Source organism: Triturus cristatus, chromosome 2_1 (assembly GCF_964204655.1).
Source record: "Triturus cristatus chromosome 2_1, aTriCri1.1, whole genome shotgun sequence".
In the NCBI taxonomy this organism is placed as follows: domain Eukaryota; kingdom Metazoa; phylum Chordata; class Amphibia; order Caudata; family Salamandridae; genus Triturus; species Triturus cristatus.
In genome coordinates, this window is record NC_140581.1 from 918936229 (window position 1) to 918959734 (window position 23506).

Below are 23506 nucleotides of genomic sequence, written 5' to 3' on the forward strand. Positions count from 1 at the left end.
TTCTCGGAGTAGGTTGTCAGCGGCTTGGAACGAATGTTCGGGGGACCTTATATTTATTATAGGAGTTTGGAAATTTCTGCTATTATCTGGACGTACCGGACGTATCGGATCAGTGAAGCATCTAGTATTATTGCAAGATCTTCCTCTACCTACATAGGCCATGGTTTCTAACTGTCCTGTGGGCAGTTCTAATTCTTCCTCGTCTTCGGTTTGTTCAGGTTCGTCTACTGCTAATCTTTCTTCGTGTATTCGTTCTATTTCTTTGCGGATCTTTCGGCACATAGCTACTATACATGATCGTTTATCATGTCTCCCCTCTGATATATTCTGACTCCATGTGGTAAGAATTTGCATTTCTTTCGGATTTACCCCTGGTTGGTCTTGATTTCTGATCACACAATTTATGAGGAAACGTAACAGTTCCCCCTGTATTTCCACTTTTTGGTACTCCATGGCTCTGTTAATACTCTCAGAATCTCGCCCTGACTGGACAAAGTGATATATATTTTCTAAGTGTGTAGTCATTCCTGGTAGCTTCCCTAAATATATAGCAGCTCGTCGGATACGTAATGATGCTAGCATCATTTCGTCCCCTTTTCCGGGCACAGGGTCATATCTACAATCTATTAGAAGTTCCTTGAGCGTGTTGGGAGTTACTAGTTTGGGCGTACGTTGGTGGGCTAATTCTTGAAAGGAAAGTTTATTTACTCTGGGTGGCGTGGAAAAAATGTTTGATGTACCTCCGGTAGCCCCACCTGGGGTGCTGGATGTGAAAGGATTCGTCGAACGTGATATAGCAACTATAGGTGTGGATACAGATGTCGAAGCAGATGTGCTTGCCTGAACTTGTGTCGGAGTTTGCTGTTGCGGAGGTACAGACGGAAGAGGGTCTTGGCGTTGAACCCCCTCTGCAGGCGGTCTATGTGGCGCAGCATTAGCATACTCGGGAGCTGCGTCGTCTAAATAAGAGGAAAGAAAAACATCTTCTGCGGTTCTGGGATGCCCTTTGGGATGTACCTTTATCGGAAACAATGGGGGTGGCAAGTCTTTTGGTATCTCCGGAGTAGCCTTAGGTAATCCTTCGGCCAGGAGAGGATACATACCATTCATAAGGGCATTTCGTTGTCTGTCTACTTGTTCTGATTTTTCTCGAGTACCTTCTTCAATTAATATATTTTCTCGAACTTTATTTAAATTCTCCTTACTCTTCTCTTCCTGTCTACGTGCTTTTTCTGTACGTCTATACGATTCTTTACGCCATAATTCAATGGCGTCTTTCTGTGATTGTCTAGCTTTCTTTTTCCATAATTCTTCCTCTACTTTCACGATGCAATCTGCATCCCAGGTCCCAGCTGCGGGCCACCTCTGACTTTCTGGTAATTCCTTGGTGTAGTCTACCCATAAATCAAGAAATAATATGGCGTCTAGGCCATGTTTATGATACATAAAGTACCCTGGAGTGTCCCTAGGAGGAATGGGAACAGCTTCTTCGAGTACCCCTTTTCTAGTTTTGATCTGTCTTAATTTCGAAAAGAGCGGCATTTTGAGAACTGATCTGATCTGATACCTAATTTTGAACACGTTTAATACAACGAAACACAATAATGAACAGTCATTCACACCACAATATGCAGAACGTATTTAAAACATTTAACATTTAACATTTAATGAACAACAATGATGGCCGTTCACTAAGCATAATACTCGATACTAACTAGATAATTCTGACTTCATATACTAGACATACTTGATATACCGCTAAACAGTACAGATACACTGCTGAAACAGTGCAGACCGGATTTGTGTACCCAAACCCGTCTTGACCGGCACAACCTATGTGCACGTCAGAACGCCTCCCCGACAATGGTACTCACCGGGTAGCTCGGAACGGAAGGCCTCGGAACTGAACTGAACTGGACTCGGACCGGACTGGACTCGACTCGATACTTCGGAACTTCGGAACTTCGGAACTTCGGAACTGGTGGGCCTCTGTATACCTCGGATCTTGCTCTCTCAGCTAGGCTCTGGTCGGGATACTTCGCACTTCTCACCGCCTCGTCTGGGTGTTGATCGCAGCCTCAGTTACCCCCGCTCGGCAGGAGGGAGATACAGGAAATCCTGTGGGTACGCGTTGTTGTCCGTCCAGCTGTGACAGGAGACCGGGCCTGCAACGCACCTCCGGCGCGTGAGATGAGAAAGTGTCCCTGTTCGGGCGCCATATATGTGGTAAATAATTTAATTACCGGGACTTAATTTGATGCGGAAAATCTATAATAATAGCTCAGTAAAATAAGAGGCAGAATCCGTGGTATTAGAGGTTCGGAACGGGCTTTATTCCAAAATCAATTCGAATTGAGGACTCCATATTCCATCACCACGAAGGTTCAGGAAGTGAAGGACCCCACTTTATTGACAAGTAATCATTTATATACAATAGGCATTACAGTGAAACAGATGCCGGAGGCGTAACAGTTGATAACAAAGATAAGAACATACATGCGTAACTAAAGTGGGTGTAACTAAAGAACGTCATCAGGTATGATGTCATAAATGGGTGGTTCCATGAAAGAATTTCGCAATGTCAGCAGAAATACTTGGCAGAGATGCGCGCGCAGCAGCATGACGTGTGATTGACGTGTAACTAGGGGATGAAGGGGACTTGACATTTAGCTCTACATGTGGAGACAGAAGTCTGGGGTTATGTCAACCTAATCCCAGATCATATCTAATATCCTATGTTTAAAGAACTGTGTTATCCAGAAAGAAAGGTCTCTTAGGATAGAATCTTATTCTATACTGACTATACGGTCCGTTAGTGCGTGTACAAGCGTCTAAGTGTCTACACTAGATGTGAGGGCAGAAATCTTCCATAGTAATAGGGCTATTAATTACTTGCATGAAGACAGAGAAGCCGGGCCCTTTGCTCGGTAGCTGGGAGAATGTTTACTTAAACTACTAGACAGGAATGTATTGGATAGGGAGTGGAGCAAAGCAGATAATCTTGAAGGTGAAATACAGTTTTTGGCAGGCAACAGGCTGGAGTCAGGCACCGTTAGCCGCGCAGGGAGTAGGACAAAGTTCATGGGTACAGATGCGAGCTCAGACTGGAGCTTTCAGAGGCAGAAGGCAGAAAAGACTTGATGGCAGAATCAGGGCCTACTCGTCTGAACTGTAAAATGGGATAAGTGAACCATATAAAGCCGGTGGCCTTTCATACTTAGGAATAGAATATCCGGCCCATTCATGGCGGATCTGAAAGAGGACATGTTGACGGTGGACGCACATGTGTTTGCGTCTTCATAACTGGAACTGGAGGAAACATACATGTACTTATGGTTTATACATGAAACCGTTGGGGTCCAAGATAGGGGACATAACTGACCCTAAAAATCCATATTTCCACAGAACTACCACATTTCCAAGGTTTTGGCATTACACCACGTACATTAGACTTTTGTTCCTCATTTCACACACCACCTTTTCTCTTTGCCATTTCAGACCTCAGGATTTTCAGTGTCTTTAGTAGCTGTGCACACTACAAATCTTTAAAATAAATAAAGCAGAGCACATTTGCTATGGCTTGGCGAGACGGGTGATCCCACCAAGCCATAGCGAATTGCAAAGAACTGGGGCTTTGCACCCCGGGACATGGGGTTCTAGGAGTGGGGGCCATGCAGCTCCCGCATATTTTAATGTTAGCCCCGGGGAGGTGGTGGTCTGCAACTGACCCCCTTTATTGTTGTGTCTGTACCCCGGGAGAGGTGAGGGTCCCCGGGGCAGAAGGGTGGCCATAGGGTCTCCCCTAATTTCTTTTTTTATAATGTATGTGCCCTAGAGAGGTGGCAGTGGGGGGCATGCAGACCCTCCTGCATTTGCTCTGTTCATTGCCCCAGGGAGGTGGCGGTACCTGGGGCTTTTTATAAGCCTAACAGGGGGGCCCCATAAGCCCCCCCTTCATGCCCCTGGCATTTGGCCCACCCGGGGGCTTTAAAAAGAAGACGCACAGGAGCCACACATCTTTTTTTATATTTTGCCATGGATTGGCAGATCCACCCATGAGTCTGCAGCAAAATAAAAAAAAATGCTTTTGACCCCAGCAGGGTCCCTGAGGGACCCCCCACCATATCTGGGTCAGGGTAGTCCTACCCTGCACCCTTTTCTTTATTTTTTACCTTGTTTGTGGGACTCGGCTTCAAGCCGAGCCCCAAAATGGCTGACTTCCTGGTTGAAGTGTTGGCAGCCAATCAGATTTTAGTAGGATTCACAAGTCCACTGCAAAGACTCGCATCCCCAGATATCTATATTTTTTAAGTTCGATATCTCAAATACTACTGAATGGATTTACACCAAATCAGAAAAAAGCACACTTTCTGGCCCAACATCTAGCTTTCTGCCAAATTTGGTGCAATCCCATTCAGCGGTTTGGGCAGAAGTCGTGTTCAAAAATCCCCAATTGACATAACATGAGGAAAATGCATTTTGGGACCCTGCTTTTTACTCTGCCCCGCTTGATGGATCACCTTGAAGCTTTCAACACAGCAACAGAACCAAAAAAGGGAAGTTTTGAGAAACTTTAGTGGAGATTCGTCATGTGGCACCAAAGTTATTGGCAAAACCAAAAACTACCATCTCAAATGACATCACTGATTACATAATCAAGTGAGTGTAAGTGTTCTTAAGAGTTTATGGGTGTTAAACATCTGTAGTAACCTCCTACAAAAGTTAAATTTGTATACTAGGTGCACTACTACTAAGTGAGCCTACTTCTAACATATTATTTGAGTGACTGTGTGTCTGCATCCTTGTGTGTATGGGTGTATAAGTGGATGCGTGAGTAGCTGTGTGGGTGAGTGGGATACTTAGTGAGTGGCTTTACTTGTGCGTTGGTGGGTGTATCAGTGGCTGTATAGATGAGTGAGTAGGTATCTGAATGGTTATATGAGTGAGTGACTCGGTGTGTAAGTGGCTGTATGGGTGAGTGAGGGGATGTTTGAGTGGGTGTTTGGTTAAGTGAGCTGATGTGTGAGTGGCTGTACTGTAGATTAAGTATATGCGTGAATGGCTGTATGGATGAGTGAGCAGAAGTATGAGTGCTTGTATGGATGTGTGAATGTGTATGTAAGTGGTTGTGTGGATGTGGGAGTGAGTGTGTGAGTGCTTGTATGGGTGAGTGATTGGCTGTGTTGAAAAACGGTAAGGGTGAGTGAGTGAGTGGGTGTGTGAGTGACTGTGTATGCAAATAAGTGGGTGTGTGAGTAACTGTGGGTATGTGACTATGTGAGTGGCTATATAGATGAGTGACTGGTTGTATGAGCAGCTGTATGGGTGAGTAAATGGTTGTGTGAGTGGCTCTATGAGTGAGTGAGTGTGTATGTGAGTGCCTCTGTGGAGGAGTGAGTGGGTATGTGAGTACTGGTATGGGTCTGTAAATAGGTGCATGTGATAGGATGGGTGTGTGAGTGGGCATATGAGAGGTTATATGGGTGAGAGTTGTTTTGTTGATGATGTCATCAGTGATGTCATTAGTGATGTCACTGACCATGTCATGAGTGATATGTGAGGTCCCAAGAAGAGCATTGCTGGGGCGTAAGTTATAGTTAGCTCAGGTATCTATAACTGCTGATTTTGTATGAGGAAAATCTGAGCCTAACTATAACGTCTCTGTAACCTTTGTTTTTTCAGTGAATTTCTATGTTTTTTTAAATTCTATTTCCTAAATATAACATCCCTGTAACCTCAATTTTTTCTGTACATTTCTAAAGATATTTAAAATCTATTTCCTAACTATAACGTCAATGTAACCATGCGCCCCAGTCCCAGACCAATTTTGGCCCCAGGGTCCCCATCTCCCGGGGCCTGCCCACTAGTTTGGAGACTGCGGTGGGAGCCTGAAGGCCCCCGTCATCACTGCCAGCTCCCAGCCTTCTGCAGGAGCCAGCATTGCTTTTACATATAGGGGGCTGCTGTACATACAGCTCCCTGTGTGTAAAAGCAATCGTTCTCTGCTTTGAGCAAGCAAGATCAAACAGCTATGTCCCATCCAGGAGCCGGCCTTTGGGGTGGTAGTCCCCAGGGCCATATTTGGCTCTAGGAGGGGGCCATGCGCTCCCCCTCCTTTGTTTCATTTAGCCCTTCGGAGGTGGTGTTCCACAGCATGGGGGTGTGTGCACTGGCCCCTTCATTATATTATTTGAGCCCCGGGAATGTTGTGGTCCCTAGGGGTGTGGGGGGGGCTTGTGGCCCCCCACATTTCATTGTTATTACCCTTGGGGGATTGGCAGTCCCTGGGGCTTAGGGGGTCCGTGCACCCCCCCCCATTAATTAAAGTTAATCCCCTTGGATTCAGTTTACTTATGATTGCCCAGGGGGGCTAGGTCTTTATTTAGATATATATTTTAGAAGGGGAGGGTGGCCATGAAGCCCCCCTCCCGGGGCCCCCATTTCCCAGGGCCCGGCCATTTTTTATTTTATTTCAATGGAAGGAGCAGAGCGGTCCTCCATTTTCGGCCCCAGGGACTGCATTCCCGGGGGCACGGTAATCCCCTTGGTGACTGTGGGGGGAGCCTGAAGCCCCTGCGGTCCCGGCTGGCTCTGGCCTCCTGCAGGAGCTGGCATTGCTTTTTACACCCAGATAGCTGCTAACTTGCAGTTCCATGGGTGTAAAAAGCAAAGTGTGCTCTGCTTTGAACAAGCTCCCGCCATCCCATTGCAAACTGCAATGTCCCAGGTGTGGGCACCCCAGGACATTGCTAGAGCCGGCCCTGGGGGTGGCAGTTCCCACGGCCATTTACAGATCCAGGAGGGGGGCTGCGCAGCCACCTACCCATATTGAAAATAGTTCCGGGGAGGTGGTTGTCCCTGGGGCAGCGGGGGCGCGTGGTCCCCACGCATTTAAGTATAACAGCCTCGGGGAGGAGACAGTCCCTGGGGCTGCATGGGGAACTGGAGCCCCCACATACATCTTATTTAAGTATAGCTCCAGGGAGGTGACAGTCCCCAGGGTGCATGGGGCCCCTGCATTTCAAACAGTTAGTTCCAGGGTGGTGGCAGTCATTGGGGCTGTATGGGGGTGCTAGAGCCACCCCCATGCATTATAATGAAAAATAGCCTTGGGGAGGTGGCGATTCCCGTGGCTGCAGGGGGACTGGATCCCCTAGCCCTCCTGTTACCTCCAGTAAGCCCCACATAGCTGGATGGCTGAGGTGGTCAGAGGCCACGTCCCCACTCTGTACACAGATCTCCTGGAACACTGCTGCTTGGGGGATGACGTCCACTTTAGTCCTGAGGCCCTCATGATGCAAGGGGACCTCTCCGCCCGAGAGCCAGGGGAGCCTCAAGGCCCCTGTGTTCCCTGCCAGCTCCCCACCTCCTGTGGGAGTTGGCATTGCTTTTGAGCTGCAAACATGCAGCTCCCAGCTCCCTCCACTGAAAAGCAATTCTAGTGGAATCAAGTGCATTTTTCAATACTCTTGCTTCCATGAAGCAAAGAAGTGCATCACTTCAGCTGCTGTCTTGAAAATGTCGGGCTGATCCGCCAAGCAGGGACCGAGAAAAATAGGGGTCCCAAAACACCTTTTCTCCATATTAATTTCCATAGGTAATTTTAGACACGGCTACAGCCTGAACTGCTGAACGGAACTGGACAATAAAGAAGTCTTTTTGTTAAATGGTGTAATCCGTTCAGTAGTTCCTGAGAAATTGAAAGATTTCTCACATATACAACTGTGGCCACGGTGGATCTGCGAACCCTCCTGATCTCGTGCCTGAGACCTGATTGGCTGCCAACACTTCAAACTAGGAGGTGTTGGCAGTCACAAGCAAAAACATGAAAAAAAGAAAAGGGGCAGGGTAGAAACACCCTGATCCCTTAGGCCTGTTCGGGGGGTCCAAGAAAAGCATTTTTTTTCATTTTCGGCTGGAGTCACGGTGGATCTGCGAATCCAGCTGAAAAGTAAAAAGAAAAACTAAGCCAGACTCCTGCGCTTTGTTTGATTTAGGCCCCCGGGTGGGAAGGATCCTGAGGCAATTACAAATAATAATGCATGGTCCCCCGCAACCCAGGGAACCGCTCCTAACTGCGCTAATTGATTGAAATGTGTGAGGAGCCACTTGGCCCCATGGAGCCCTGGGGACTGCCACATCCCTGGGTCTAATTTAGTCAAATGCTGGGGGCCGCATGACCCCCTCGCAACCCCAGGGAATGCTACGTCCCCAGGGTACATATATTTATAATTAAAATGTATGGGGGAGGCCCTATGGCCTCTCCCACAGCCCAGGGGACCACCACCTTCCCGGGGCTAACATAATTATTGAAGCATGGGGGGCTCCACAGCCCCCATGCAGCCCCAGGGACTGCTACCTCCCTGGGACACAAACATGAAGAGGGTCTGTTTCGGACCCTCTGCCCCAGGGACCACCACCTCCCAGTGGCTTACTTAGAAGGGAGGGGGACCTGTAGTGGAGCCTTACATGGCCCTGGGACCACCACCTCCTAGGGCTGGCTCCTGCTGTGTCCCAGGGTGTCCACCCCCCGGACATTTCAGTTTGCGGTGGGATGGCGGAAGCACAGCTCCCACCATCCCATAGCAAACAGTGTGCTCTGGTTTCAGAAGGCAATGCTCTCTCTAGCTGAAAGCGGAGCACACCTTGCTTTTTACACCCAGGAGGCGGAAGCCGACTGGGGCCGCGGGAGCCTTCAGGCTCCCCCCAGGTCTCAAAGATGACCATGCCCCAGGGGATGGGGTCCCCAGGTCCAAAAATGGCCCAGGAGGGGGGACGCTCAGCCCTCTTTCCTTTCAGTAAAGAAATGAATAAATAAAATGGCCTTGCCCTGGTGGATGTGGTCCCTGGGGCTGAAATCAGTCTGGGGAGGGGGGCCACGTGGCCCCCTCCCCTTTTATAAAAAAATATAAAGGCCTGGCCCCGGGGGATGGGGTCCCTGGGACCGAAATTGCCTTCAGGAAGGAGGCCACGCTCCCACCTTCTCTTTAAAAAATAAATAAATAAGAGAGGGCAGGCACCGGTAGATGGGGTCCCCAGGGCCAAAAATGGCCCAGGGAAGGGAGGCCACACAGCCGTCCTTCCTAGTACATACAATTCTTTTTTTAAAAGCTGGCAACTTGCCGGAGGCCCCACCCCCTTTCTCCATTACTCTGCAAACACACCTCCTGGCACGCTGCTGGTTGCGGGTGAAGTCTCCTTGGCTGCTGAGGATCCTTAGGGGCCAAGAAGACCTCCTGCTACCTCCCTCCTATGACTTTACTGAGCACCGGGAACCACCACCTCCCTGGGGCTTTATTTAAATTAGTGGAGGGGTGCCACATATACCCCCCTCCATGGGCTTTAATATACCCCAGGGACCACCACCTCCCCAGGGCTAAATCAAAAGCAATGGGGAGCTGCGCAGGCCCCCAAGGCACTGTGTGGGGGGGTTAGTTAAAAACAAGCACAGGAGCCCGTGCTTGTTTCTTTCCCCCGCTAATTCGTGAATATCGTGAATACACAGCAAATTTGTTTGTCCATTTGGGACCCCAGGACCAACTTTAGGTGATCAGGGTATTCCGATCCAGCCCCTTTTCTTTTAAAAAAAAAAAAAAGATTTGTGGGACTGAAGCGAGTCACAAGATGGCTGCAACACGTTGCAGCTAACCACAGCTCTGCATTTCCCTGCACAAACTCATCATTATTCAAGGAGTCCTCACGGTCGCAGATATCACTGACTGTTTTCTCTTAAAGTTCTAAACAACTACTGAATGGATTTACACCAAATAACTGAAAGTGTGATCTGCGTAACTAAATCTACATTTCTGTCAGGATGGGTCAGTTAAGTGCTAGAGCCCGCTCTGTAGGCAGTAGAAGTCTTCGTTACCTGTGTGCCAGGATGTGTAGATCCATTCCAGTCAAGCAAGTGGCATTGTGGCTTCGGTTGTATGCCGCGCTCAAATCACGGAATTTCAAGATGGCCGCCGCTAAGGAGTAAGTGGTTGGCGGTCTTTTGTTTTGCAGCTTTTCTCTCTGCAGCTGTATAGCTCGCGCTCCACATTAGCGCGGCGCACTTCAACCGTTTTTCTGAGGAGAACAGGCAGCTTAGTTCCCGCTGCCAATTTTCCTGAGCTTCGAGTAGTTTTGTGGAAATTTAGCTTGTAACTGAACATTATCTGCGCCATCTTGCCTCTCCCCAGCGCCACGCACAGCGAACGTACGGCCGCCATTTTAGGCACCCCACTCTCTCCCCGCTCATTGTCGATCACCAGCGCGTTCCCCTGGCGCTGCGAGCATCCCCCGCGCGCCGGCCACCCCCGCTCTCTCATACACGGGCCATAAACCCCCCCCTCATTCTGCGCGACCCTGCCATGGAACCACATCCCACGCCTGACCGACATCCCATACATGGTCATGCCTCTCTTTGATAACCCCCTTCCTCTGCGCCCCATTGTCCGAACCGATCCCAGGCCATCACCTAGCCCTGCGGATGCAGTTTATTGCCCCTACTGTAAGGGAAACACCCCACATCAAAGGGATTACAGTGGATCAAAGCCCCTTCCCCCTGAGACCCGGCCGGTTGCACACATCCCCGGGAATTGGCGGAATGTCCAGCTGCGTGATAGCCATCTCCTACTGTAGATGGGGTGGGGACTTCAACTGTAGATATGTGTGGGAACGAGTTCGAAGTGGGGATTCCGAAGACGTTCTTTTATACATCAAAGTAATCTCAAGAATGTGCCATGTACAATAAACCTGCAATAAAGTCATAAACCTGTGTATAAGAGGCCAGGCCTCAGAGATGCAGTTAGAGCACCTCGTGACGATACCTTGCTGTCTGATCTGATGTGTTCTGCTCCGACGGAATAAAACTTTGTTTCCTGCCTTCCAGTCTCCGGCGCCTGCCTCTTTCATTGGTAAATTATCGAATGGTATGAGAGGCGATTACCGCCGGGCAATACTTGAAGGGTTACCGACTGAAACTGCCGCTACCATTTAACAATTGGCGTCCCAAGCGTGGGGCCCATCAGAGACACGTGGATCCAGTGGGAGAGGTCCTGACGACAGAGTGAACGACTGCAACGATCGGGAGAGCTCCTGCCCAATAGACCCTCGTCTGGCAGCCGATCATCCGAACTTCACTGGTTCCGAGCAGACCTCTCTCGAGTGATCTATGGTCCTGACTGGGAACCATCAGGAGTGCCGCGGCAAATACGGAGAGTAGAGGACGATCGGGCGCTGGAGGCGGAAGACGAGAAACTGTCCACGCGGTCCGGGTAAGGTCGTGATACACGACAAATTGCGAAATAATTGATTGATTGTTTGAAGTTTTGAAATACTAGTATTGCTCATTGATTGTTCTCTTTGAGATATTCGCTGTCTACAAACGGGGAGGAGTAGAAATACTCTCTCTCTCTCCCTTTGCAGATAGTGAAGGGTAGGTAACGCAGACTTTTGTCCCCGTTGAAACCTGTCGTGTCTATCTTTATCTCCCCACTGATTGATTGTCCGAACATTGATTGTTTTGAAGAATAGTGCTCTTTGAGATATTCTCTGTTTGCAAATAACGTAGAATAGAAATATTCTGTCTAGTCTTTGCAAATAGTGAAGGGTAGGTAACGCAGACTTTTGTCCCCGTTGTAACCCGTCGTGCCTATCTTTATCTCCCCATTGATTGATTGATTGATTGTCCGAACACTAGTTGTTCGATATTGGTTCTTTGGAGGTATTCTCTGCTTACAAATAACGAGGAATAGAGATATTCTGTCTAGTCTTTGCAAGCAGTGAAAAGATAGGTAGTGCTGACTTTTGTCCCCATTGAAACCCGTCATGCCTATCTTCTCCCCACTGATTGGTAGTTGGTTCTGCCCGGACCGCTTATTAGAGGTGGACCATCCGGCTCCACTGGAAGGCACCCCTAATAAGGACATGTTCACTAAATATGAACTAGTCGCCGTAGCTTATAGCAAGCTATGGCATAAATATACAAGGAAGGACCCCGAGAGTCAGTGGCCACTGATGGGATCCTTCGACGACCATAAGATAGAAGTGCTAGAAATGGCTCTGCGTAGCAATAAGACGACGCCTACTATGCTTGACAGTATCGGCATGTGGCGCAAAGAAGCAACGCAACGGAAAAAGAGGGAAGAAGTAAAGGCAGAAAAGGAATTACGAAAGGCAGCTCACCTTGCCGCTAGAAAGTTACAAGAAGAAATAAAGGAGAGAAGGGAAACTAAACTAAGACAGGAGCCCGAAACCTCAGGCCAGTACGCTGTTAGGACCCCCTCTATGCTCTACCCTGAGTTGTCCTCTAAGCAACGAACGAATGACGAATTACTATTAGGTCCCCCAATCATTTACATGCCCCCTCCATACGCACCCTCCCAATCGGTAGTGCAACACCCGCAACCCCCAAACATGAGCGAAAGCAGTACAGGGGCCTCGGTCCTCACGGCCTCCGCGCCGGCCGAGCCTCTTGTACTGAACACAACGTCGGCAATGACGTTGGATGACCCTGAGATAAGAAAGAAAGATTCCACCAGAATGAATCGACTAACAAAGGATGAACGAGCAGGAATCGACAAGATAGTAGGGACACTGGTGGAGCGAAAGGAAAGTGAGGAGTATATAACGGATGTGTATAACTCGTATGCCGACAGCCGCAGACGACACTTTGTCATACGACTTTGTTACCACGCCCTGAATGCATATGAGGATAGGTACCGCGATAAAGGTCCCGAAGGCTTAGCGGCCCTATATAGGAAGGTAGACATTGGGGAAGAAGGAGAGGGCGATGTGACGAACCTCTTCACTCGTACACTCGAGGTCTATCGACACCTTAAAGAACACAGGCAGACAACCAAAACAGAAACCCCCATAGCGGCTAAGCCCCAGGAAGGAAGGACTGATACCATGATGCCCATCAAAGAGGCCGCCCCCTACTGGGTCCCCCCACGAGGTCAGGGAACACATGACGACATCAACCACCAAGATGCGAAGGGGAGGGTTGTATATAATTGGGTCTACCAGCCATGGGACCGACAAGATATTTTGACCTTTAGAAAAACTCTACCCGACTTAAGAAAGAACCCGACTGCCTTCTACACCGAACTAGGTACAGCCTTAGGCTCAACAATAATGACTTTAGCAGATATCGACTTGTTCTTCGGATTATGTCTGCCGGCTGATGTGTGGAAACAAATCCGGAAAGTTGACCACGCTGAGCCGTTCGGATATACCTGGGTACAACTCGATACCATAGATAAACAGCGAGAACCAGGACAGAAACCCCCGAAAGCCATATTGGAGCTCCCAGACAAGATTGTACATAAGTTGAAGACTCTAATCCCAGAAAGAAAGGTAGATTGGTCGATAATGACGGCTTGTCGCCAGAAACCCCAGGAGGATGTGTCTGAATACTTCTCTCGGTTCGAGACTGTGTTTTCCGATTATAGTGGCCAGGACATGACCACTGCAACCGGACATCACCTCTTTGTCCAGAATTATGTGAAGGGTCTGTCACAAGAAGTTTCCCAGAAGCTGCAGACCAGCGAGAGTAGTTGGGCAGCCTCCAAACCCGCAGCTATCCTCCAGATGGCCCAATACTACGAAAACCAAAAGAATGAGAACGATAGGGCGTCAGAAAGGAAGAAAAAGGAACTGAAGGAGAGGGTAATGATAGCACAGTTGCAAGGGGTGACCATAGGAAGAGAACCCCCGAAAGGGAATTACCAACCAACCGCCCCTAGAAAGCTACCCCCTAGAGACCATACCCCTGCACCCTACAACGGACGAAGAGACTTAGATGGGAATCAATGTGCGTTCTGTAGAGGGTTCGGACACTGGAAATCCCAGTGCCCGGTCCTTCTGGAAATGAACAAAAATAGGGACCCCAGAGACACAGCATATGACCCCAGAAATAGAGGACAGGGACGAGGGTACACGAACGACGCCATCAACGACAGGCCAGGCAGACCAAACACCTTTGATCGCCCCCGACAAAACCAGTGTCAACAGTCCGACTATGAAAGCACCCATGACTTCGCATAGGACCGCCAGGGGCAAGGGAGTGATCCAGTCGAACTCCGTGTTGACCAGCAAGGTCCTTACGTCACTGCTAAGGTCTTGGGCACAAACTCTCCATTCCTGGTAGACACTGGGGCGACACGTAGTGCGTTATCTAAACGACTGATTCCTAGGGCACCCTTGTCTGGCTCACATGTAACCTCAATAGGCTTCGATGGAACGCCCTCCACTAACCCCTTATCAGCACCAATCTCCTTTGACTTAGAAGATAACACCACTGACACGACCTTTCTGCTCTCCTCCAACACCCCCGATGCTATTATGGGACTTGATTTGCTAAAACATTTTCGAGCTACCATCAGATGCTCCCCAGACGGAGTTCGAGTCATCCTACACGATAACCCAGATCTGTCCAGACCCTGTCACACACGGCGTATGCTCTCTATAACCGATGCTGACATGTCCCTACTCGACACATTACCTTCACATCTATGGGCTAAAACCGACTCAGATGTAGGGCGCATGGTGATCGACCCGGTACACATAACCGTCCGACCGGACGCAGTGCTCCCAAAGCTTCCACAGTATCGGATATCGCCCGAAGGCGAGAAGGCATTGGTGGAAATCATCGAGTCCCTAGTCGAGGCAGGAGTGGTAGAAGTAGTCAGTAATGTTTGCAACAGCCCTATCCTACCCATTGTAAAGAAGCAAGGCGAGGGAGATGAGAAAGCCTACCGTTTCATTGTTGACTTGCAAGAGGTTAACAAAGTAGTCATACCCCAGTACCCCGTGGTCTCAGACATCACCACCATCCTCACCCTGATTCCATCCACTGCCACCACCTTTACTGTTATTGATCTCAAGAACGCATTCTTTTCCATCCCCATCCACCCAGACAGCCGCTACCTGTTCGGCTTCACTTTAAAAGCCCGTTCGTACAGATTCTGCAGGGCATCCCAATGCTACACTGAGAGTCCCAGTATTTATAGCCAAGCCCTCAAGAGGCAACTAGATGCAGTCCAACTACCCGATGGAGTGGTGTTGATACAGTACGTCGATGACATTCTTTTGGAGGCCGACACCACTCCACTTGCCGTCACAGCCACCATTCACCTCCTCCGCTTCCTCGCGGAGAACGGTCACAAGGTCTCCAGGAAGAAATTGCAATTCTGCCAACCACAAGTAACATATCTAGGCCACCTACTATCCAAAGACGGGAGGAAACTTACCCCTGACCGAATTCAGACCATCCTAGAAACCCCTGTTCCCAAGACTCAGAAGCAAGTACGGTCCCTAGTAGGCCTCACCTCCTTTTGTCGACAATGGTTGCCAAATTTCAGTCTTATCATAAAACCTCTGCTTTCACTGCTGGCTAAAGATGTCCCCTTCCCCCTCCCCTGGACACCCGAATGTCAATCCTCCTTCAAAGAATTACGAGACGCCCTCTGCTCGGCCCCAGTCCTAGGAACCCCAGACTACACTAAACCTTTCTCCCTCTACACCCACGAAAGGGAGGGATGTGCGTTGTCTGTCCTAACCCAGTCCATAGGACCTAAGCAACGCCCTTGTGCCTACTTCTCTGCCACTCTTGACCCTGTAGCCAGAGCTTTGCCCGCCTGCCTTCGAGCAGTAGCCGCCGCTGCTATCTCTATCCGGCAAAGCGAGGGGATCGTGCTCTCGAACCCCCTCACAGTATTGGTACCCCATGCGGTTGACACCCTCCTGAACCAAACCAAGACTCAACACCTGACTAGCGCACGACTGACTGGTTACGAACTGACTCTGCTTGCACCCCACATCACATTGAAACGATGCACCACTCTGAATCCAGCTACTCTACTGCCTCTCCCTGACGCTGACCCCAATGCGTCCCCTATACATGACTGCGTGACCCTCACCGACGAACAAACCAAGAGTAGGGTTGACCTCCGGGATACTGCCTTCCCGGACCCTGACGGAGAACTGTGGGTGGATGGCTCATGCATCAAGCTCCCCGATGGCACCACCTCAGCTGCCTATGCAGTCACCACAGCCCGAACAGTTGTTGAGACAGCCCGCATCACACAGCGATCCGCACAGGCGGCGGAACTAATTGCTCTCACACGAGCCTGCATCCTGGCAGCAGGGACAACCGCAAACATTTACACAGACAGTCAGTACGCCTTCGGGGTAGTTCACCACTTTGGGCTCTTATGGAAAGAGAGGGGATTCTTGACTTCTCATGGCACACCTATCCTGCATGGAGATCTAGTCTCTGCCCTGACCGAAGCAGTCCTCCTCCCCACACGGTTAGCTGTGATCAAATGCCAGGCACACAAGAAGGTGACAGACATTATAGGACAGGGAAATGCACTGGCTGACATTACTGCCCGAACCACAGCCGAGAATAGGTCCACGACCCGTATGTACGTGACCAGGTCACAAACTGAGAAATGGAAGGATGCTAGGGAAACGATTAGGGATATCCTAATAGCCAGCACACCACACGAATTAACTGAATGGGCCCGGGTGGGATTGAAAGACGATGACGGTTGCTGGCGAACTAAAGACTTGAACAAATGGTTGCTACCAGACTCATACTTGATCCCCATGCTGACCATGGCACACTCCCCCGCACACATAGGGTCTGCCCCCATGATCGAACTCATCTCCAAAGTCTGGCACAACGACAAAATCCCAGACTCAGCCAAACGTCTGGTCCAACAATGCCTAGTATGCCTCCAACACAACCCTGGGAAAGGAACTGCTGTACCCCGGGGAGGGTTTGGGGTCCCCAATCACCCCTTTGAAGTCCTACAAATGGACTAGGTCCAGTTAGAAAGGTGCCAAGGTTTGAAGTACGTACTTGTCGTTGTGTGTGCCTTCAGCAAGTGGGTGGAAGCCTACCCAACCCATGACAACACCGCTATGACTACCGCAAAAGTACTACTGAAGGAATTCTTCCCCCGATACGGCCTTTGTCGAATTTTGTGGAGCGACAACGGCCCCCACTTCGTAGCCGAAGTTATCCAACTCATCTTAAAAGGGTTGGGTGTAAAACAGAAATTCCATGCGGTCTTCCATCCCCAATCTGCAGGCTTGGTTGAGCGACACAACGCCACATTGAAGCTTAAGATAGCAAAAATAGTCGCCACCACAGGACTGAGATGGCCAGACGCTCTCCCGCTAGCATTGCTATCAATGCCTTCCACCCCCACTAAACACCACTTAACCCCCTACGAGGTCGTTTTCGGGCGGCCCATGAACCTTTGGGCTGCTCCAAAGCCAACATCCATCCACGACGTCCCGGTTGTCCTCATGTCTGACTATTTGTATAACCTAACTAAAACGTTGTCTGTTATCCATCAGCAGGTGCTGCACGCCATTCCCGATGTTTCCAGGGGCCCCGGACACGACATCCAACCCGGTGACTTCGTCTTTGTGCGTAACTTCCAGCGCACCAAGAGTCTGGAGCCCCGGTGGACGGGCCCCCTGCAAGTCCTGATCACCACCCGAACAGCTCTTCGAGTGGAGGGGAAACGCAATCGGCTGCATGCACACCACTGCAAGAAGGTATCACCGACCCTGACAACCACGGACAATATCACCGCCCAAGAAGAACTTCTGGACAAAGACCGACCATCCCTGAGCCGCTGCCCAGATACAGAGACACTTGAGTTAGTAAGATATCCCGATCCCACCGTGCCATCCAAGGAAGGGTATAACTTGCGACGAAAGGAGAGAACTTCGGCTAAACAGACCACAGACTAAGTGGAAATCTCAGAGCGGTAGCCTAGTCACCTCAAAGGCCACCAGGAGAGAAACTAAACAAAGTCTGTGGTTCTGCCCGCTACCGAGTCTCTTGAAGGTGATGGAAGCGCCCGACATGAAGATGATGGAAGCAACCGGACGTCCGAAGATCCACTACAAAAACCCAAAGACTGACCGAATGCACAGCTCAAAGACTATTGCACTTTTCATTACCCTTCTCTTTTGCCTTCTGGATCATGGAGGAGAGCACACCCGCTCATAAGACATTGCTGACCACCGTTCAACCTACCACCATGAAAGAACACCATCTGATCTCACTTTCACCCCAACTCCGAGAGAGGCGTAAGGAGTTCTGGAATAACTCTTTTGTGCAGTTGCTCCACCAACACAATCTTGCTGCCAACGCCACTAATTGCTGGATCTGTGGATTGCTACCACATGCCACTGGACACTCTATCCCTTTCATCCCTTCACCTTTTTCTGTCCATGGCTCCTGCCTCGCCTGGTTAATCCTCCTGCAGGAAAGCTACAAGGACAATGCCACTTCCAGCAGAACCATGTCACACTTTTACCATGGGTTCTGGCTGAACAAAACTGGAAGAACTTCTGCCCCCTTCTGTCCTCTGAGATCAAACACTTCCTTTCACATGGACATCCCTGCCAAAGAACGAGTTGAAATGCAAGTGTTCAACAACCCAGCCAGACCCACCTTCTCTTACCTCCGGAAACGAACGGCCGCCACCCTGACAGTGGCCCTATCCGTCGTCAACATTACTGGATTTGTATGCCTCGAAGGCCTGGGGGCGCAGCCGGTGGGCCACAGCTCCTGCCTCATCACCCGAACATTGGACTCAGTTGATCCGCCTTCCTTTGTTGCCTCCCCGAATATGTACTTCATCTGTGGTACTAAGGCCTACACCTGGCTTCCGAAAGGTTGGGGAGGCACCTGCTATATCGCCTTTGTCCTTCCTCCGACATATGTGGCTCCAGCAAACCATCACCGACAGAAACGTGCCAAAGACATTGTGCAAGCCGACTCCGCCGGAGCGCAGTTCATGGACGCAGTAAAAGGTCTTGTTCCACTCTGGGGTCCAATGGCAAACAGCCGTGCCATCCGCCACTTAACCCAGGCAGTCGAAACGGCGATGAACATTACGGCCGGCATCCTCGCCAACAACACCGCCGAGCTCCAGGCCGTCCGCCTAGTGGCTCTTCAGAACCGCCTCGTTCTAGATGTGGTTCTGGCTGATCGTGGAGGAGCATGCCGCATCATTGGGTCCAGCTGTTGTACCTACGTACCGGATAACTCACCCTCAGTCTACAAAGCAATTGAACACCTCCACAGACTATCCGCATAGGTCCATCAAGAGCAAGAAGAATGGTCACTGGGGAGTTGGTTTTGGGACACTATTAAAAGTTGGGGATGGAGGCTGTTTTCATTTATCCTAATACCGATTGTGATACTATGTGGATGTTGCTTGGGGATTCAGTGTCTGCCACCTTTATGTTCGCTTTTTATGAACTGCATCTGCCCTAAGACTTTGAACTTTGAAACAGAGCGAATGAAAGCTCTGTATGAGGTGGAAATTCGTAGTATTATGGGGATAGATCCGAACTAGACAAGCTGGCGAGATATGTTAAAAGGGAGGACTGTGGAAATTTAGCTTGTAACTGAACATTATCTGCGCCATCTTGCCTCTCCCCAGCGCCACGCACAGCGAACGTACGGCCGCCATTTTAGGCACCCCACTCTCTCCCCGCTCATTCTTGATCGCCAGCGCGTTCCCCTGGCGCTGCGAGCATCCCCCGCGCGCCGGCCACCCCCGCTCTCTCATACACGGGCCATAAACCCCCCCCTCATTCTGCGCGACCCTGCCATGGAACCACATCCCACGCCTGACCGACATCCCATACATGGTCATGCCTCTCTTTGATAACCCCCTTCCTCTGCGCCCCATTGTCCGAACCGATCCCAGGCCATCACCTAGCCCTGCGGATGCAGTTTATTGCCCCTACTGTAAGGGAAACACCCCACATCAAAGGGATTACAGTGGATCAAAGCCCCTACCCCCTGAGACCCGGCCGGTTGCACACATCCCCGGGAATTGGCGGAATGTCCAGCTGCGTGATAGCCATCTCCTACTGTAGATGGGGTGGGGACTTCCACTGTAGATATGTGTGGGAACAAGTTCGAAGTGGGGATTCCGAAGACGTTCTTTTAAACATCAAAGTAATCTCAAGAATGTGCCATGTACAATAAACCTGCAATAAAGTCATAAACCTGTGTATAAGAGGCCAGGCCTCAGAGATGCAGTTAGAGCACCTCGTGACGATACCTTGCTGTCTGATCTGATGTGTTCTGCTCCGACGGAATAAAACTTTGTTTCCTGCCTTCCAGTCTCCGGCGCCTGCCTCTTTCATTGGTAAATTATCGAATGGTATGAGAGGCGATTACCGCCGGGCAATACTTGAAGGGTTATCGACTGAAACTGCCGCTACCATTTAACAGTTTGGGCAATTTTTAGACATTCTGTTATTTATCGCAACTACATAGAATAGAGAACGAACACCAGAGCAGTTTTCGAGTGATGTCAGAGAAGAATTCTCTGGAGCGTCAGTCAAGTCCCGCTTCAGAAGTCGTCCATATAACTTGGTGAGAGGTATAAGGAGAGTTCCTGAACACCGAGTAAGTTTTGAGTTTATTCGAGAATTTTGACTTTGAGAACGCCCCTATCGAAGAAACTTAAAATATAATTGGGGCATTCAGTTTGGAAAACAAGTATCTTCAAATCCAAAATACAAGCATCATTACTATCTTCATGTAGGTATGGTTATATATATATTTAGATATAATAGTACTTACCAACTGATTTGAAGAAAGGTTCAAGCAAAGAAGGAACAGACAATAAGAAAGACTAACTCATATGAGGAGAGAGTTAATCCAGTTTGTTAATTCTAATTGGAACCTTTTATAAAGAAAGAAAAAGGAAGGGCTTCGCAAACTGGTTATACAGGTAACGGAGAATTCAGGTAGAAGAAAGATGCATATGAAAACACTCTATTGTAAAGTTTAATTTCTCACCAGAATTTTATGTTGCAGGAGATTACTGAAGCGCACACAACACATCTCCATACAAGACACATAAGAGAGCAGCAAGGCGCTGCGGATAAACAGGTATTTACGGAGGGTACTGTAAGGATAGTTAAGTTGAGTAAGAAGTGGATGTTATAATCTGCCTTTGGTTTTAGGTCTTCCAGAAGATTCAGCACAAGACCAGTCCACGAGAAGTGAAGCAGTGCAGTATCTCTTTTCTCTTCCAACTCCCCTTTCCCCCTCTCTACTTCTCGTGAATATAATATTCATGGTAGTGGGGTAGGGGATTGAGGAACTGTCGTCTGCTCCTGTGGAACATCCAAGTTCAGGCCAAGGTACTTGACAATTTCTACCAAATTTGGTGTAATTCCATCCAGCAGTTTGGGCTGCAGCTTCGACTAAAGGTCTTATGGGTATTAGCATGGATAACCCACTTTTTTAGTCACCCAACTGACAGATCGCCCCAAACCTTACCATGCACAACAAGATTCACAGGTGCAATTTTTGGGACATTTTGTGAAAATTCATCAAATGGTGCCAAAGATATAGGCAAATCAAAAAAATGCTTTTCCTAAGGAAACATGATCCTAACTATAACTACCTACTGGCGACCGCCAGAAGGATGAATGGATGGATGGATGGAAGGATGGATGGATGAATGGATATATATATATATATATATACATGTGTATATATATATATATTCACTGAAAAAACCATAGGTTTCACACACGTTATAGTTAGGAATTAGCATTTAAAAAACCTTGCAAATTCACTGAAAAAACCATAGGTTTCACACACGTTATAGTTAGCAGGACATTTCACTCGTGAAAAACCAATGAAATTCCCCCGTTATAGTTAGTGCAGGCAACTATAACTCACGCGACCGCAATCCTCTGCTGATGACGTCAAATATTACATCACTGTATTTAGACACTTATTTACCCATGTCTTCTTCCATTAATTTTCAGCTATACATATATTACAAATATTTTTTTTTCAGAAAGACACATATGTCATCAGTGATGTAATATTTGACGTCATCAGCAGAGGATTGCGGTCGCGTGAGTTATAGTTGCCTGCACTAACTATAACAGTGGAATTTCATTGGTTTTTCACGAGTAAAATGTCCTGCTAACTATAACGTGTGTGAAACCTATGGTTTTTTCAGTGAATTTGCAAGGTTTTTTAAATGCTAATTCCTAACTATAACGTGTGTGAAACCTATGGTTTTTTCAGTGAATTTGTACGGTTTTTTAAATGCAAATTTTTTTTTGACATTTTTGGTAAAAAATAATATCCAACCTATGTATAAAATAATATATGTACTATATCCTGCATTATGGAATGGTTAATTTTTTTTAAATTAATGTTTACATACAGTTGTACATCACAGTTATTATCTTCTACAACTCTTGAAACTTGTATTTTTTTTTTTATGCATTTTTTGCCGTGCGCGTACGGTAAGCTGACGCTACGCGCTCCGTACGTCATAAGTACAGTGTGCTTACGTGATACGATGCGCGTACGGTAAGCTGACGCTACGCGCTCCGTACGTCATAAGTACAGTGCGCTTACATGATACGTACGTGACGTACGCGTACACGCATGCGCGTTGCGCTGAAGCAACGTCGCGGTTACGCAGGGGCGTGTAATGCGCATGCGTGAGTGTGTCTTACGTACGCGCTCCGTAAGCGTCACGTTCGCGCATGCATACTTGTTTACGAGCGCGTACCGTAAGCTTACGGAGCGCGCCCGTTAGGTCATGTGATCCACAAAGAACACTTTTCATTGGTTGAAACTACTTTCAGTTCCAGAAACTTCCCACACCACACCCATTCCCCTCATTACTGCTTGAGATCCCCTAGGAGAAGGAGCTGAATTGACATTGAGATACAATGGCAGAGCAGCAGACCTCTTCTGAGAGTGAGCCTAGCAGCACCATCATCAGACAGAGAAGGAGGAAACAAAAGGATTCTTTTGTGTGGGAGTATTTTACTTTTCCAGAGGGGCAGAAAAAGCTCAATGCTCCATTGGTCACTTGCACACTTTGTGACCGTGTTTTATCTAGAGGAGATCCAAGGAAGAAGTATTCCTTTGGAAATCACTCTATGATGAGACACCTTAGGGATAAACATCCCAGGACCTTTGCTCGACATACTGAAGAAAACTCTTCAGTAAGTCACCGGAGCCCAACCTCAGAAGCTCAGCCGAGTACATCATCGGCAGCTCAGCTGAGCCCTTCCTCTGAGGTGGGAGCATCACCTCCTTCTGCTCCTCTGGACATTAACCCTCGATTTCGGAGGGTTTCAATGAGGTGTACAACGTGTTGCGGTCTTATTGTTTTTGGGGAGACCAGTGTTTCCCTTATTAACAATAAGATAGACCAGCACATTTGTAGACGCTCATAATATTCCCATTCTTTCTTTCCTCTATCCCTGTATTAACCCAACGGCTCTTTTAAGAGCCAACCTTACCTCACCATTTTTTTTTTTTTTTTAAGCTTTCCTTTTTGAAATTTTTTTTTTGCCGTGCGCGCACGGTACGCGTAATAATTACGCAAAGTTCGTAGAATTTTTCTCGCGGAATTTTTCCGTTTACGCCGTGCGCGTACGCTACGCGCATTCGGCAATTTTTCGAAAAAAAATTCACATT